The sequence below is a fragment of the Mandrillus leucophaeus genome, unplaced genomic scaffold, assembly GCF_000951045.1.
Source record: "Mandrillus leucophaeus isolate KB7577 unplaced genomic scaffold, Mleu.le_1.0 Scaffold289, whole genome shotgun sequence".
Lineage (NCBI taxonomy): Eukaryota > Metazoa > Chordata > Mammalia > Primates > Cercopithecidae > Mandrillus > Mandrillus leucophaeus.
In genome coordinates this window covers 2,449,332-2,466,741 of record NW_012103020.1, presented here as the reverse complement: position 1 = coordinate 2,466,741, position 17,410 = coordinate 2,449,332, and positions in this window count along the sequence as shown.

Sequence of the window (17,410 nt, the reverse complement as noted above, 5' to 3'; positions counted from 1 at the left end):
TAATGAGGATGCCCTGTAAGGTTGCTGAATATCAGATCATTATACCAAAAAAATTATATTTCCAAAAGCAAAAAAAAAAAAATCCTTTAAAAAGTATTAAAAGTTGAAAAATGTAGATTACCTAGAAATAAATGTAAACTTTATAAAATATTAAAATTTTCACTGAAGGATTTATAAGCAGACTTAAATTCATAGAGATATATGCCCTTTCCTGGATGGCAAAACTCAATAGCTTGAGGACAGCAATCCTCATTAAATGAATTGACATGTGACAATAAAATATTTTTAAAAATTTTTATAAAACTAGATAAGTTCATACTCAAATATATATTTTAAGATGAAAAGCCAAGAATAATCAGTACAAATTAGAAAATAAAAACTAGTAAGAGGAGGAAAGAGTCAACTGGAAATCAAGACTTACTGCACAAACACAGTAATTAAACTAGTGATCTCGGTACAGAAACAAATAAGTAGACCAATAGAACAGAATAGAAAGCTTACTTTAAAAGGCTCAATTACATATGAAGCCAAAGGTGTACAACAGGCAGCATTACAAAACAGTGGAGACAGAATGGCCTATGTAATCCATGGTGTTAAAGTAGTTGGCTTTCTGCATAGAAACAGTTCAGATTAGATTCTTACCTCAAAATATACACAAAAATATTTTAAACAGATTAAAGACCAGAATATGAAAAGCTAATTTTTAAAATATTTTACAAGAATGTATAGGAGTAAACGCTATGTCATCAGAGCAGTGAAAAAATTTTAAACAAGACAAATATCTACATGGGTTGCTCCCTCCCTCGCCTAACAAGTTCTCTGCTCTAATCAAAAGGGCTTGTTTTTGGCCATCAGAAATAAACTATGAACCTCCACACTTAATGCTTACCATTCGCTATATCATAACCCTGTTTTACTTTTTTTTATATCAATTATTATCAATGCTGAGAAGGGAATAGACACTTTGTCTATTGTGTTTGCTGCTGTACCCCTAGATCTAGTACCTGGCACATAGTATTCTCTGAATAGAATATTTAAAGAATTGTGAAAATGAAAAAAGAAAATGAAACTATAAAGTATTTGTAAGTGTATGACATTAAATTAAAAATTTTCTGTACATTAAAATTACTATAAATATAGAAATAGTCCATATCCAAGAGACCATATTTGTTTTGCATCTAAGAGGAAGTTGTAAAGTCCAGAGTGTGTGTGTGTGGAAATGCATAAGAAAAGCAAACAATTCAAGATAGAAAGGACAAAGGATTTAATCAGATTATTCAAAGAAGAGACAATTTAATTGGCAGAACACATGAAAAAGTGACCTTAGGTATGATAGCAACAGGAGACAGATGAATCCCTAGGCAGACAGGGGAGTTTCCCTGATGAAACCTGACCTTCAAACCAAAGACAGCTTGAAGCCTGAGAACCTGGGCTGCCAGTTCTGGGTGGAGTCCACAACTGGAGTGAAAACTTCCCCCATGCCTTTTAGCCAATTGAATGCTGCTTTTCCCAGGCCTGCCCGTGGACCAATTAGCATGCGCTTCCCCATTCTGAGCCCATAAAAATTGTGGACTCATCATCACAGAGGGCTACCCACTTTGGGTCCCCTCTTGTTGTTGAGAGCTTTTCTGTCACTCAATAAAATTTTTCTCTGCCTTGCTCGCCCTCTGATGTCCACCATACCTCATTCCTCTTGGTCATGAGACAAGAACCCAGAACCCATGGAAGAGCAGGTGTAAAAGGTGCTGTTTACACACACTCCTGCTAATCAAGCTACAGGAGTGAAAAAAATGGCTGGGCACCACACACCCCCGTTCATTGAGCTCCAGGCGTTGGGACCAAACGAGATGTGTGACATACCCACCTTCACCAAGTTGCAGGCAGCAGGAAGAAAGAGAGCCATAACACTTCCCTGGGGCTCAGACCTCAGGACTCCCTGAGCAAAAGCTGTAACAACCCTTGGGACTCCACGGTTGCTGGCATCTCTGAGTTTTGGGATGCCACTCTCTCCCTCTTGTCCAGATGCCAGGGCCCAGTGGCCCTGACAAAACCTGGGCAGAGGTGCCACTGGCCGTGGAGAATTCCGGCTAGTGAAGCAGCATTAAAAAAATTGTGTGTCAGGTACACAACCACTTCGTTGACATTTGTCTATAATAAATATTGACTGGCACTGCTTGTGGAAATCAAGTAGTGTTTACTTACCCAAAGCACAGAGAGAAGAAAGCAAGTGTAGTCAAGGTATACCACAGAGATCTTAGCTACATTCTTCAGCACTGATGGTGTTTCCCTTTCACCACTTGCGGACCATAACATACAAGAAAGCTGAGGCTTTCTGTTGCCGTGACATTCTCTTTCTAGATCTGAAAGCAATCTACATCTAAGCAAATCTGGCATATGCCAGTGTCTCATCTGAGTCAGGTTTACCTCATCAATCTCAAAATTGTACAATCCACAATTCAATTACAAGTTATACGGCATTATACCTAGATATCAACATAGCTCCTCATCTGTTCCCTTGCACGTTCCCAAGCTAATGTAGTCTCATCAAAGAAAACACTGGTGGAAAAAAACATATTCCTCTCAAACACATATGGAAGAGTTATCACAGCTGACTATATCCTATGACATTTAAGAAATCTCAAAATACTTCAGATAAGACCTATTATACAATTCATGTTCTTTGACTGCAAAACAACTAAGTTAGAAGCAGGAAAATCAAAATCCCCATTAAAACTCATTGGTCTAAAAGTAAAATAATTGGTAAGAAATGTTACAATCCTTAGAGGTGAATAACAATAATAATAGTATATCTAAATGTGTGAGGAATACCTTAGGCCACATTGAGAGGGGGATTTACAGCCTTTACGGCTCCCATTAGAAAAGAAGAAAGACTAAAAATTAAAGAGTAACTGTCCAACATAAAAGATTAAGAGCAAGCAATAGGCCCAAAGAAAGTTAAGTAAAGAAGATAATTAAGATAACAAAATAGATGAAGATGAAATAGAAAAATTCAACAAATTCTAGCTATTTTAAGAGTAGGGAAATAAAAGCAAACTTCTGGTAATACTGATGAATAAAAAGATAGAGACAGAAAATGCAAATATAATATTATGAATGACAAAGGAGACAGTACTAATGATACAACTGAAATTATAAAGAGAACTAGCAAATATTATCAATAACTTTGTTCAAATTAGATTCAAAACATAGGTGAAATGAACATATTTCTGTTAAAAGCTAACCTGAGAAAACTAACTTGTGAGAACATAGAACATCTGAATGGCACTATCAATAGTAAAGAAATTGAAGTGTTGCTAAAATCTTACACAGAATTAATACAAGATCTGGATGAGTTTACAGGCGATCTTACAAAACATTTCAAAGACCAGTATAGTAGAAATTTGTATACCCCAAACCCACCAATTCTACTCATAGCAATTTAACTAAGCAAAAACTTTATCCATGTGCACCAAGAGATGTTGACAAGAATAATCAAAAAGCAAAAAATTACAAACATCCCAAATTGTCTTTGACTGGAGAATGTTAAATGAATTGTGTTTTATTCACACAATGGAGCATGAAAAAGAAGAAACTACAACTGCATGCAAAAACGTGGGAAAATCTTAACATAATAAAACCCCCAAAGCAATTCAATGATACTCTCTTTATAAAGTTTAGCAACAAGCAAATGTAAACCCCACACATACACACACACACACACACACACACACAAAAATTCCTAAAAGGCAAACTAAACTTTAGGACTGAGCGATGGAAAGGGAGAGGGGTTTGAGAGGTCATGGGTGTCCATGGCATTATTTATAAACAAACAGATAAGCAAAAATATGGCCATGCCTGGACTAATAATGTTGTGTCATGAACCTAGGAATGTAATGAATGTCATTCCTCATGCCAGAGGTCTTACAGAAAAGAAAAAGAAGTAATTATATCTTCTGTTCTTATCGTAACAAATCCTAACCAACTACTTTACACGGGGAAAGAAAAGTTAAGGTTTCACCTGTCTTCAGTTGACAAATATTTAGGATGATTAACATCCACATGTCGGTGAGGATATGGGGAAAGGAAACCTAAATATTGACCTTCAAATGTAAATTTATACAATGACTTTAGGGAGCAATTTAGAAATATCTAGAATATCTAGAATATTATCTATTATCTAGATATTTAGAATATCTAAAGTTGCACTTGCCCTATGAGTTAGGAATTACACTTCCATATATCTACGTTAAATAAATTTCTTTACAAGTGCTCAATGGAGACAAGCACAAGGATCCTTCATTGCAGTATTGTTTATCACAGCAAAAATGCAGAAACATCACAGAGAAATGAACAAACTGTGATATATTCCTACTGGTAAACTGTATGTACTAAATTTGCATGTATTAACACTTAAAATCATCAAGTTAAGTGAGAAAAGCAAACCGCAGTCAGATACACAGGGTATGATACTATTTAAGTAAGGTTTAAAAGTACACAATACAATTTTGCATATTGTTTATGAATTCATTCAATACTTAGTAAAAGAACATTAGGTTATTACCAATTCCTGAATAGCGAGTAGTTTACCTATGAGGCAAGAGAAGGGAGGGTTCCAGCAGTAAAGCTTTGCTGGGATATTTAATGTATTATTTCTTTAAAGTAAAAATAAGCTGTGAACTCAAGAAACATGGCAAAATAGCATCTGTTAAACCTAAATCGCGCATCGTGTGTTTGTTACATTATTTTCTATTTTTCTGTAGGTTTTAATTATTTCATCAATAAAATCGAATTGAATTAAATTCTATTGAATTATGCAACAAAATAGTATGCCATCTCAAACTACCTTAAATGCCAGAGAACACCATCAGTTCCACAGCACAAGAGAATCATCGGAATCCTTGGAATGGTCTGATGTGTCCAGTCTTGCCTGTAATTATTTCACTCAGCTAAAGCCTAAATTCCAACATGAAAAAGGAAAGAGATTTTGGGAAGAGTACTTAGCCTTCTGTAATATAAATTTTTATCAGTTATCAGAGAACGCTGAAAGTGCTCTTTTCTAACAGATAGTTGAGGTTATAGTAAACCTAGACAAACTAAAATCATTCATAAATAAGCAATTTCAAAACACCTTAAATAAAGTCAATTAAAATATTTAATTTTTGTAGTATGTCTCTTTTAAAGAAATGTGTAAACACCAGAGAAAATATATAGAAGTAAAGTAATAAAATTGTAAATACTTGTATAAATGTAAGTCATATGAACATCTGAAATACCATAATTATGACGCTGTTTCCATTTAAAAAATTCAACCTATCAAAAAAATGTGGTCCTTGATTTCAGTCATGATACTGAGTCATCAAAATGTAACCACAAGCAAGTCTCCACTTGGATTTCCACTCCCTGTTCTTTTAAGAAGCAGGAAATCATAATCTCTGAAAAGGACACACCCGTCATCACTAATGACAGCCTATCTACAGTGTAATTTACGTCAACATTCACTTGAATAATTTGTTAGAGGCCTTGTACTTCACACTTTGCAGTGGGGAAAGTGATTATTAAAGGAATTTGCCACAGGAAATAGTTCAAATAAAACAAAAATGTTACTGAAGTTGGGGAGGGGGCAAGAATCTTAGTCCATAACATAAACAAATCCATGCATTTTAATCTATTAAACAAGTAATAAGCAATTAGTTCAAATCTAGTTAAATTCAATTATGAGTTATATGAAAATCTCAACATGAAATTCAGGGCCAGAATTCACTAAAACAATGTCTATTACAATGACTAACTCACCATAAGTTGTCACGAAGAACGCTAAATAAATTCTAAAGTTTTAAAAAATGCAAAATAATTTTTTTAAAATCAGATTGTTTTAAAAATCTGTTTATGTTAATAAATATTTGACTTAATTTTAGTAAGCAAATGCTCCTTACACTTGCACATCCTTAGGAGGCATATAAATGATATACAAAGTCGCATATAAATGATATACAAAGTCACATATACCTGATTGACAATTAGCCCTTAGGTGAGAATGTTCACTTTGGATAAGCTGGGTCAGTTCATTGACCTCTTTAGTTTAAGTGTCTCCCCTCTGCATCTGTCATTTTATTCCTTCTTTAGGCAAACATTTAATGACTACCATGTTCCAGGCATTATACTAGGTGGGGATATATAGAGGTTAATAATACTAATAAGAGTATGTAAGTGCCTATCACTGTATAAGCAATTTACAGTCCCTGATATCATAAAATTTACAATGTAGTAGAGAAGACACAACTAATAAACTGATTTCAATTGTAATAAGAGCCAACAAGAAGATGTATAGGAGTCTAAATAACAGGGAAATGGTCTGAAAGGCAGGGTTGGTGTCCTTGAGAAAGGATAAGAACACTACCAGTTTCCACCAATTGCTGATTATTTTGCCTCAGTTGCCCCATACAGCTTTTCTCTGAAAACCAATGCTGTATTTCTAAAAACTTTATTAAGCCCTTTCCTCATTCTTACCCACTTTTCTCCCATATCTGACGAGCTCTTCACTAAGAAACCTACTCTTGCCCTCCATATTTAGGTAAATATACTTCATCCCACTGAAGATTCGGAGACTCATATGAACACTCATTCACAATTAATTTCCTGCATGATGTTAGTGAAACCAAAGAGAATGCAGGTGTTGCTGATTAAAAGCTGCCTTTCTCCAAAATTGTTATATACCATTTCTACTGCAATCTGTTCTCTTTCATTGCCAGGAAGACAACGAGAGCAGGAGGGAAGAAAAGAAGGGAGGAATAAAAGAAGGTATATTAGTCTGTTTTCACACTGCTATATATAACTACCTGAGACTGGGTCATTGATGCAGGAAAGAGGCTTCATTGACTTACAGTGCTGCAATCTTAACAGGAAGCATGACGGGGAGACCTCAGGAAACTTATAATCATGGCAGAAGGCGAAGGGGAAGCAAGGACCTTCTTCACATGGTGACAGAAGAGAGAGAGTGCAAAGGGGGAACGTGCCACACACTTTTCAACCATCAAATCTCATGAGAAGTCACTCACTCTTGTGAGAACAGCATGGGAAAAATCTATCCCCATCATCCAATCACCTCTCACCAGGCCCTTCCTCCAATTCAACATGAGATTTGGGTGGGGACATAAATCCAAACCATTTTAGAAGGGAAATAGAAAATGAAGAAAAGAAGAGAGTTTAAAAAGGAAGGGAGGAGGAAAGAGGGGCAGTAGCAGAAAGTTCATGCTGTCCACATGAAGAGAACTTTGCCACATCTTTTTCCCGTCTTCCTTTTCCTTTTTTCTTCCTCTTCTCTTCTTTACCTCCCTCCTCCTGTTTCTTCTTATCTCCTTTGTCTAACAATACACATAAATGCACAATTTAAAACTGATATCATGGGATATCCTCTGAACTCTTTTCTAAATGCTGTTTATATTGTAATGCAAAAATCAGCTCCTGGATGCAATAAGCACTCCACAGTATTGAAGACATTTTAAATAAAGCTGTCAAATCTCACTTCTCATATTTGCTACAGATTTAGAGTGAGAAGTGGTGGCACTTAAATTTCTGCCAGCCACCATTGGCACTGAAATGTTACTTTTGCTGAAGTTTATATCACTACTCTGCCTTTGCTTCTTGCTTATGCCTTTGATTTTCCTCACCTCTTCACCCACTGTACACCGCCCCCAATCATTTCACACCCTCAAATAGCAACTACTCGGAGTTGTATATTTATCTATGACTAGCAGACTACTGTGAAGTTTTGGTGCAAAGTGATTGGAGAAGGGTTGTTCCCATATTATAGTAACATAGGCAACAACTTGGAATTAAGAATTAGTTATGTCTGATTTTGAAGCTTCTTAGCCATTTCTGACATTGGAGACTTCACTCTTCTTTAATATAGAATGTCAACCATTGCCTAAGTTTCTAGATCTGTAGTTTCCCACCTACTTTCATCTTCTTTCTTGTTCTCAGGCTGCCTAGAGAAGCTCAAAATGCTTCTCACGTGACCATTCATAGTAATATGTTTCCCTTTGCCTCACTTCTTACCCAGCCTATTCCTATGCTGAAAGACATTCATTGTTCAACCAAACGGATGGTCTACCATGGGGCTGGTCTCAAGAAACATATTCATTTCACCTAAGAGGAATTCCTTCTCAGTTCTTAAATTAACAGGTTATTTTTTTCTTCTTTCTTACAATTTGAAAGCAGAGTTGTAAAAGAAAACATTTAAGAAAAAGCACAAACAAACAGAACAAAGTCTACAAGGAAGAGTACTGAAAGGTAAAATATGCTAGAATAAATGGTTTAAAAGTCCTGACTAGTGACTTCCGGTAACAGTGCTTTGTTGAAACCGTCATAATGGAATTCGCTCCAGCAAATAGCACAGTGCAACTTTCATTCAGTTTGTATGTGCATGTATGTGTGTGTATCCATCAGTTTCCAGAATTGTAGTAAAAAATCTAAGTATATGGTGTTATGCAATGTGAGGATGAAAGAAAAAGAATGTTAAGACTTTGGCTAAGTGGTAAAATCCATTAGCAGAAACCTCAAAAATGCAAGCATAATTATGACCCCTGAAAATCAAATCAATTGTGCATGTCTGTGTGGGGAGTCAGGGTGAGGAGGAGTGGGGCTGAGTTGAATGAAATGGGGAAAATGAATGTGATTGGTGAAAATGAGAAACTCTAAAGCAGCCACTCAAATAACAAAATACATCAATATGGTACATTTGTTCTGTCTTTTTCTAAAACTTTGAGCTGATCATTCTGCCAAATAAATGAACAAACTGAAACTTAGCCGTCTGTCCCATCCAGCCCTACAATGACTAAATGCACAACAGCTTGTGAAAGAACCAAAAAGGAAAGCCAGGCTGAAGCTAGCCAACAACATACATCATGTGGTAGGAAAGTGTCAATGAATATGGAACCAACATTTTTTTTTTTTTTGAAAAAGAAATGAAAAGAAAAAAAAGACTTGACAGTTGCTCATGAGAAGGCTGAGAAGGAGGGGGAAGATGATAAGTAAAGCTGACTCAGAGAGCACATGGTACAGTTTTGAAGTACAGCAGGTAGTTATGCAATGCTTGGTGATTACACCCTCAAATACAGCACGACAGGCAAGAACTTAATTTTTCAAACCTCCATGTTAAAAGCAAGTTTTGAATCTGGCAATGAGACCTTTTCCTTCCACTAGTGTCAAGTCAGAGTGCAGCCATTTCAGTTGAATGCCCAGCTACAACATTCAGTGCATTTATCATAGCTAGTTATTTGGCCACATTTTTGTGACTTATATTTCTTGATAAGAATAGTAGTAAATTGGACAAGTTTTTGCTTTGAAGTCTTCATATTCAACAGTGGAATAAGGGTTCATCTTGTACCTATTAGTATCACATATCTTTTCCTAGCAAACTGAGACAATACTGGTTTGCATTTTAAAAACTGATATAAATGTAAGGGGTACAAGTACAGTTTTGTTACATGGATATATTATATATGGTGAAGTCTGGGCTTTCAGTGTTGACTGTCACCTGAATAGTGTACATTGCATCCCTAATTTCTTATCCCTCACCCCCTTTCCCTTCCCTGCCTTTCCAAGTCTCCAATATCTATTATTCCACACTCTATGTCCCTGTGTACACATTATTTAGCCCCCACTTATATGTAAGAACATGCAGTATTTGACTTTCTGTTTCTGAGTTGTTTCACTTAAGGTAATGGCCTCCAATTAAGAAAAGGAAAGAAGGAAGGTGTATTTGCCAGTGTTCACACTGCTATAAAGAACTGCCCAAGAGGGAGTAATTTATAAAGAAGATTTAATTGACTCACAGTTCCACATGACTGGGGAGGCCTCAGGAGACTTACAATCATGGCAGAAGGTACCTCTTCACAGGGTGGTGGGAGAAGAAGCAAACAAGAAAGGAGCTGCCAAACACTCATAAAACCATCAGAACGGCATGGGGCAACCTGCCCCATGATCCGCTCTCCCCCCACCAGGTCTCTCCCTCAACACCTAGGGATTACAATGTAAGATGAGATTTGAATGGGGACACAAAGCCTAACCAGATCAGAAGGTAAGGAGACAGAGAAGGAAGGAAGGGAGGAGAAATAAGATATATAGGTAGGGAAGGAGCAATAGAAAGGAGCCATTAAAAAAATAGATGTGCATGACTGAGTGTTTTATGGTCATTTTAATCGAGAGTATGCTATGGTCTGAAGTATATATCCTCCTAAAATCCATACGTTGAAAGACTAATCACTATGTGACGGTATTAAGAGGCGGGGCTTAGAGAAGTGAATAAATCATGAGGGCTCAATGGGATTTGTGTTTTTATAAAAGAGGCCCGAGGGAGCTGCCTTGCCCTTTCCACCATGTGAGGACACAGCAAGAAGGTGCCATCTATGAACGAGGAAATGTGCTCTCGCCAGACACCAAAAATGCCTGCAACTTGATCTTGGACTTCTCAGCCTCCAGAACTGTGAAAAATAAATTTCTGCTGTTTATAAGCTACTCAGTCTATGATATTTTGTTGTAGCAGCCCAAATGGACTAAGATAGAGTGCCATGAGAAAAACATCCAATTACAATAACTCATGTTTCTATGACACATTTTCAAATATGAGAGAGAAAGAAATTGGAGCCAACCATTTTATGGATTTGACAAAACCAAAACATTTTTCCTATTTTAAAAGATAACATACAGGCAATCTGTGTCATGCAAAGTCTTACAAAGAGAAAATTTTCAGTGGCACACTTAAAATGGAAAATTAGGAAAAATTTGTTGTTAGTATCATTTGATCATCATTCCCTCCTCCTTTTTTAGCTGAATATTTTTGTTCTTTCTTGCACTGTTCCACTTCCCCAATTGTATCCAATTTTCATTAAAGTGCCCCATAACACAAAATAATTCCTTCTTCACTGATAACTTATTTTTCTTTACTTATAAAAATTTTTAAAAAGCAATTTTTGTTGGAGAACTTCATGCAAAGTGTGAATGGTTGCTATAAGCCTTAACCTCAAAGAAATACTTTCTAATTAAAATCAATTAGAGGTATATGTAGGATGGTTTTTTGTTTGTTTTGGTTTGCTAATTGTTTGTTTTGGCATGGAAGCCTTCAAAGTATACCTTGCTCATTCTGATAGAGTAGCCTTTTATTTCATGTGTTTTTAGAATAATTATATAACTATTCAGTAGACTTTCTAGTAAGTTGGGGACCTTTGGTTAAAAACTGACAACTTATCCTTTTGTTTGTAGCCTTGTGGCATCTTCTTGACTCCTCCCCTTATTTCTAGATTCACTATCATGGGAGGGTTTATTTCTCTCAAGTCCTACACCAGGGTGATGATGAGAGCAGGTAGTGAATGATCAACCTCATTCAGTGACTAGCTCTGATTAGAAAGCTTTCTTACCCTTTCTCCAGTGGTCAGATCCTCAGATACGCCTGCTCACCCACATGCCCAGCCTGTTACTACTGTTCCAAGCCCACCACATGCTAGCCTAGTCTATGCTAATAAGTTTCTGTCTCAGTTTCTCTCCACATTCTCTTCTGGGGCTAGAGCCCTACCATCACTGCATCTCTTTTGTGAAACCTGGACCCTTCATCACCCTCAGGAACCAGGGTCCCGTAAACATTCTGCTCTACCACCTCGAGTCACTCACACACACTCAGCCCAGGTCTTCTTATCTGTAACATAGAGCTAACACATCTTTATAAGGCTCTGAGAAATACATAACATAAAGAACCTAAATTACTCAGCCCAGTGCCTGACTGTAAAAGCTGAGTAAAATAGCTTTGACTATTTTTGCAAAAAGAGACAACAGAAGCCTAGGCCAGGCGCGGCAGTTCATGCCTGTAATTCCAGCACTTTGGGAGGCGGAGGTGGGCAGATCACGAGGTCAGGAGATCAAGATCATCCTGGCTAACACCGTGAAATCCTGTCTCTATTTAAAATATAAAAAATTAGCTGGGCATGGTGGCGGGCGCCTGTAGTCCCAGCTACTCAGGAGGCTGAGGCAGGAGGATGGCGTGAACCTGGGAGGCGGAGCTTGTAGTGAACCGAGATAATACCACTGCCATCCAGCTTGGGCTACAGAGTGAGACTCCGCCTCAAAACAAAAAAAAAAAAAAAAAAAAAAAAAGGTGTAGATCTCCTATTTCTCTGCCTCTCTGATCTTCTGCCTCTCTCTTAAAAGGATGCTTATGACTACATTGAGCCCACCCAGATAATCCAGGATAATCTCTCAATTTCAATGTTCTTAATTTGACGACATCTGTAAAGTTGTTTTTGCAATTTGTAGGCAAAGGTAACATGCTCACAGGTTTCAGGGATCAGGATTTGGACATCTTTAGGGTGGTATTATTGAGTCTATAATAAGCTAAGATGAGCCTCTGTATATGAAATGCGAGTGAGATGCGTCTTCTACTTACTTAAAGCTGTGGTTTGTTACTAAGTGCATATCTCCATTAACATTTTCAACTAGTTTTTTAGGGCTCGTGAAGAATGTTTAGTTTTCAAAACAATCACTGCACTTTGAACTTTAACCGTATCAGTGGAACCTGAGCAGAAGACATTTCAAAGAAGGTTTATATTTAAAATCTCTAATCTACTTTAAAATCTGCTGTTTTCCCAGAAAGACTTAATCAGGATTCCAAATCATAAATCAAAATGAAAAAAGGAATATAGTGTACATTTAAAAATCATATTTACCATTCATCTATACCAACTAAACACTGTCAAAATATACAGAGCCTACATTTATGATTCAGTGTTTTAAATACTCTACCATAGCTGATAATTCATTTGCTAATCTAAGTAGTATTTGATATGATTTACAGAAAACTGGTGACCATCAGTCCCTGCTACAAAATACAGTATGTGGGTCTGTGAAGATATTTTCATTCACTCATGGTCATTAATACAAAAGGCAATGTATTTGATTAAACACTAATAATTAAACTACATAGTGGAAAGAACTGAATTTTTAAAAATCTATATACACACATAGGTATAAAATATTTAGATCTCATTTAATGTCCTGTGGGGGAAGACATATTAGAGTCTGAACTCTACAACCAGATCTTCTCAATGTGACTCACTAGCTCTGTGATCTTAGAAAAGTTCCTTAACTCTGTAAACTCTTCTTCCTACCCATAAGGATAATATATGTACCATATGTCATATTATTGGAGGAAGTTAATGAGATTATATAATATTAAATCTCTACAAGATAGATCTATACTTGGTGTATAGTAAAATTTGAATAAATATATGTTACTATTCTTACCATTTATTCTACCATTTCACATGTTAAGATTTTAAAGAAACCGTCTTCCTAATCTCCTGTACAGATCACTGAGAACTTGCAACACAGAAGCCAGAGTGAATGTTGCTCTAAAGTAAGTCTTATCAGGTCTCTCCTCTGGCTTACCAACTCAGGCTAAATGAAAGCAGAAGTCCTTACAATGCCTGCAAGGTCCCTCAGTTCTTTGATAGCAGCTGCTCCCCTACTCCCCACAGTGCCTTTTGTGCTGTTTTTGAGGGAATGCCACCTTTCTTCCTACCTAAATGCGTTTACACTTGTTCTTCTTTCTGTTTGGAATATTTTAGTCCCAGAAATCTGCTGGCTTCCTACCTCTTTCAAATCATGAACATTGAGGCCTTCCCTGACCATGTGGGATAAAATAACCCTTTGCTCCTCACAACATTCTCAATTACTTTCTGGTTGATTTTTCTCCAGAGCACTTATTCCTTTTCTGTCATATGTTATAAATTACCTGTTTTTCTTATCTGTTGCCTACATTTCCCATGCATTTACAAACTCTAAGAAATCAGAAAATTTTGTCTCCTTTGTTCATTACTGCATCCCCTTTGCCTAGAATGATGCCAGGGAGATATAAGATATTCTGGTGCCTTTGTTTAAATTGATGCTTTTATTTTCTTTCAAATGAGGGAGAGCCAGACCAGGGCCCCTCATTCACTGTAAACCTCTTCTACCATCCGTTGAACAGTATGCTCCCCTTTACTGTTCTCCACTGTCAGGACCAGGTTGTTGATGGGGCTTCCTGTCTAATAATTTTTACACATCCTTGGCTCATTTACTTTACCCCTCATGTTTCATGTGGCAAGAGCAAGTATGACTGGAATATATGATATAATGGGAACAGCTCCAAACTCCTTATTGCCATTTGATAAAATTTCCACCCTCTTTTTTTTTTTTTTTTTTTTTTTGAGACGGAGTCTTGCTCTGTCGCCCGGGCTGGAGTGCAGTGGCCGGATCTCAGCTCACTGCAAGCTCCGCCTCCCGGGTTTACGCCATTCTCCTGCCTCAACCTCCCGAGTAGCGGGGACTACAGGCGCCCGCCACCTCGCCCGGCTAGTTTTTTGTATTTTTAGTAGAGAGGGGTTTTCACCATGTTAGCCAGGATGGTCTCGATCTCCTGACCTCGTGATCCGCCCGTCTCGGCCTCCCAAAGTGCTGGGATTACAGGCTTGAGCCACCGCGCCCGGCCTTCCGTCCTCTTTATAATAGTCATCTTCCACTGTTGATGTTTTACTTTGCTAATCACACATGATTCCATTTAATGTTCATAGTAATCCTGTGACCTATATACTACAATCCATATTTTACAGATGAGGGAACAGAGTCTCAAGGAGTTTAAGGAAATCTGAAAATGGTGAGTAAGTCCCATGAGAAGTGACTTGGACTTAAAGATGTCTCTCTCCAAAATCTGTTTTCAGCATTCTGTTATATCGCTTCTTTAACTGTGGAAAATCTGACCATTTTTGAAGTCTTGAAACCTAAAACTGCATTATTTTCTGGCATCCCCAGAGAAAAACTAGTAGTTGAAATATATATAAATGTATGTCTACTCCATACAAATTCCAATAAAGATAAATGCTTTCTTTTTATGTTTCTTAAATACATGTGAATTCTAGATGTAGTTTTGCAACAAAACATCCTCTGTGGTGTTGTTGAAGGTAGTCATCACTTCTGCTGATAAAGGATGGTATAAGAATAATCAGGATATTCACATGAGATTTAAGTCAGATCAGAGAAGAATCTGATTTATGAAGTTGACTAAGTAATAGAGCAGAGAGCCACGCTCAAAAGAAATAAACATTGAAAACAAACAGAATGCAGGGAAAAAACGAGTCAATACAAATTCTCTGTCGTAAGAAATAAATTAAAAATAAAACTGGAAACAACATCCTGAGTATGAAAAAAAAAAGTCTTCTGGATGAGTAATATCAGATCGCATATGTGCTCTCAGAGTTAAGAGTTGAATTGCTGTCAACAGATTCTAGAGGGGCTCGTTTTCCTGACATCTCAATGTGCATATTGCATCTTCCTAAACAACAAATGCTCACACAGAAAGGACATTACCTGGAGCTCAGCCAAGGAGGTTTACCAGTTTACAGGAACACAGTCTATATTTTATTCCTGCATTTTTATTGCAATCATTATTTTAGTCTCACAAATATTTTTCAAAATTTATTCCCACCTTTTTTATTTTTTGCCTATCTGAAAAGCATCAGAGCTTAACTCCCCACTTTTGCAATATGCTCTTCAGTTTAGCATATTATCTTTAACAATTATGTCTAAAAAATACAACCTAATGATAACAGACAAAATACCACCATGTTGAGGTGAACGTGTTGCATAAATAATTCCTAATCATATTCAAGAATATTTTGTAGTTGAGGACTTGTGTCATTCTATTTTTTAAAAAAACTATATTGAAAATATATCCTTAATGTTTGCCCAACCATAGGTTCTTAAGAATCGTGATCATGTGCCTAGTTGACATATGACTGCATCATGTACTTCATATTGCTTTGGTGAATAAAAATTATTTTAAATGACTAAAGTAAAATATACAAATAAAATACTTGAAAACTAGCAAAAGCTAGAACTTTTAAGGTTACATTATATTTAAATCAAAACCCACAAAATCTAATAAAAAATACAGTTCTGTTTCCTCATTACATAGGGTGAATAATCAGGAGGCATCAATCTTTTGCTCTTTTCTTTAGTTGCAATTGATACAGGCACCAGTTTTGCATGTTATAGGCATCAATATATCAATCTTATTTAACTCTAATTGCTCTATGTCACAGATCAGGGAGGGAGACATGAAAGCAAGTTTCAGCTTTAGCTAAAGTAATTAACTTCCAGTCTCTTAGAAGCAGTGCCTGCTCCAACATGTTGAAGAAACTTGGGCCCCACTATTTCTACAAAGCTCTGTTAAGAAGGCTGAAATTTTGGGTAACCCTGGGCACGTGAGAAAAACATTCAAAACTGCTGTAGACAAGGGGTGGAAATTTAAGTAAATTCAACCAGGGTCTGAAATTTTGCTGCACTCAATGGATTTTGTTATATTACATTTATTTTAAACAGAAACAGGCAGCCAACACCAAAAATGTGTTCATTGAAAACCCATTCTCAAGGCATATCTATGTGCAGTGAAAATAGGCACCTCCTGAAAGACAATGAACAAATAAAAATAGTTGATTTACAAATGTGAAGCATCAGAACACTTACAAGATAATTTATTCTGATCTTCAGATACTAAAATGAAGCTTGAATTCACAAATAACTTCAGCTGTAATGGTTCATTTACTCTCTTGACATTGGTGATATCACTACCAACAATGGTATAACTAGATCTTGACTAAACTTACTTTTTTTTCATTTGAAGAGCATTTCGTTATGATCATCCTAATTGCTAACTTCTGAAGTTCACTTAAGTTCTTGGCACTTATTTGTCCAGTTAATCCTCATAACAAAAGCGTTAAAACTTACTCCAATGGGTTATCCTGATGGCTAATGAATTTATATATGCAAAGTGCTTTGTTCCTGGCACAAAATATAAATTTAATAAGTGCTAAACATTTGTCAAGTAGAATTATTTTCCACATTTTACAGTTAGAGAGAACTTTTAAATTATAGAGCTGAGCTTCCAGGGTCATGCTCTTGTCCACAATTCTGTGTTTCATACAGTGTGGACTGTACGCAGTTAGAAGTCACGTGCATACACATCTCTTTAATGTCTAATTCTCTTCCTTTATAGTTCTACACTGTCAATCTCATTTCTCACTAGCCTCTGCTTTATACTTTCTCTAGCAATATGCTTTTCTTGCTTCAGAGTGACCTTTAAATCCCAGAGCTACTTCTTACTTCTGGAACAATTTCCAGGAAAGCATATTGTATCTTATGTCTAAATGTTTGTTTCAGGTATATCTATTTTCTGAAGCTTTTTCAGGTTGACTCCATCTCTTTTCAACTTCTAACTTATCTATATATACCCTGACCTCTTAATATTCTTCATTTCTTTTCTTTGTATAGAGAAGTATGCTTAGGAACACATCTGTTATTCTCTCTTTTGAATTCTGGATTCTTAGGA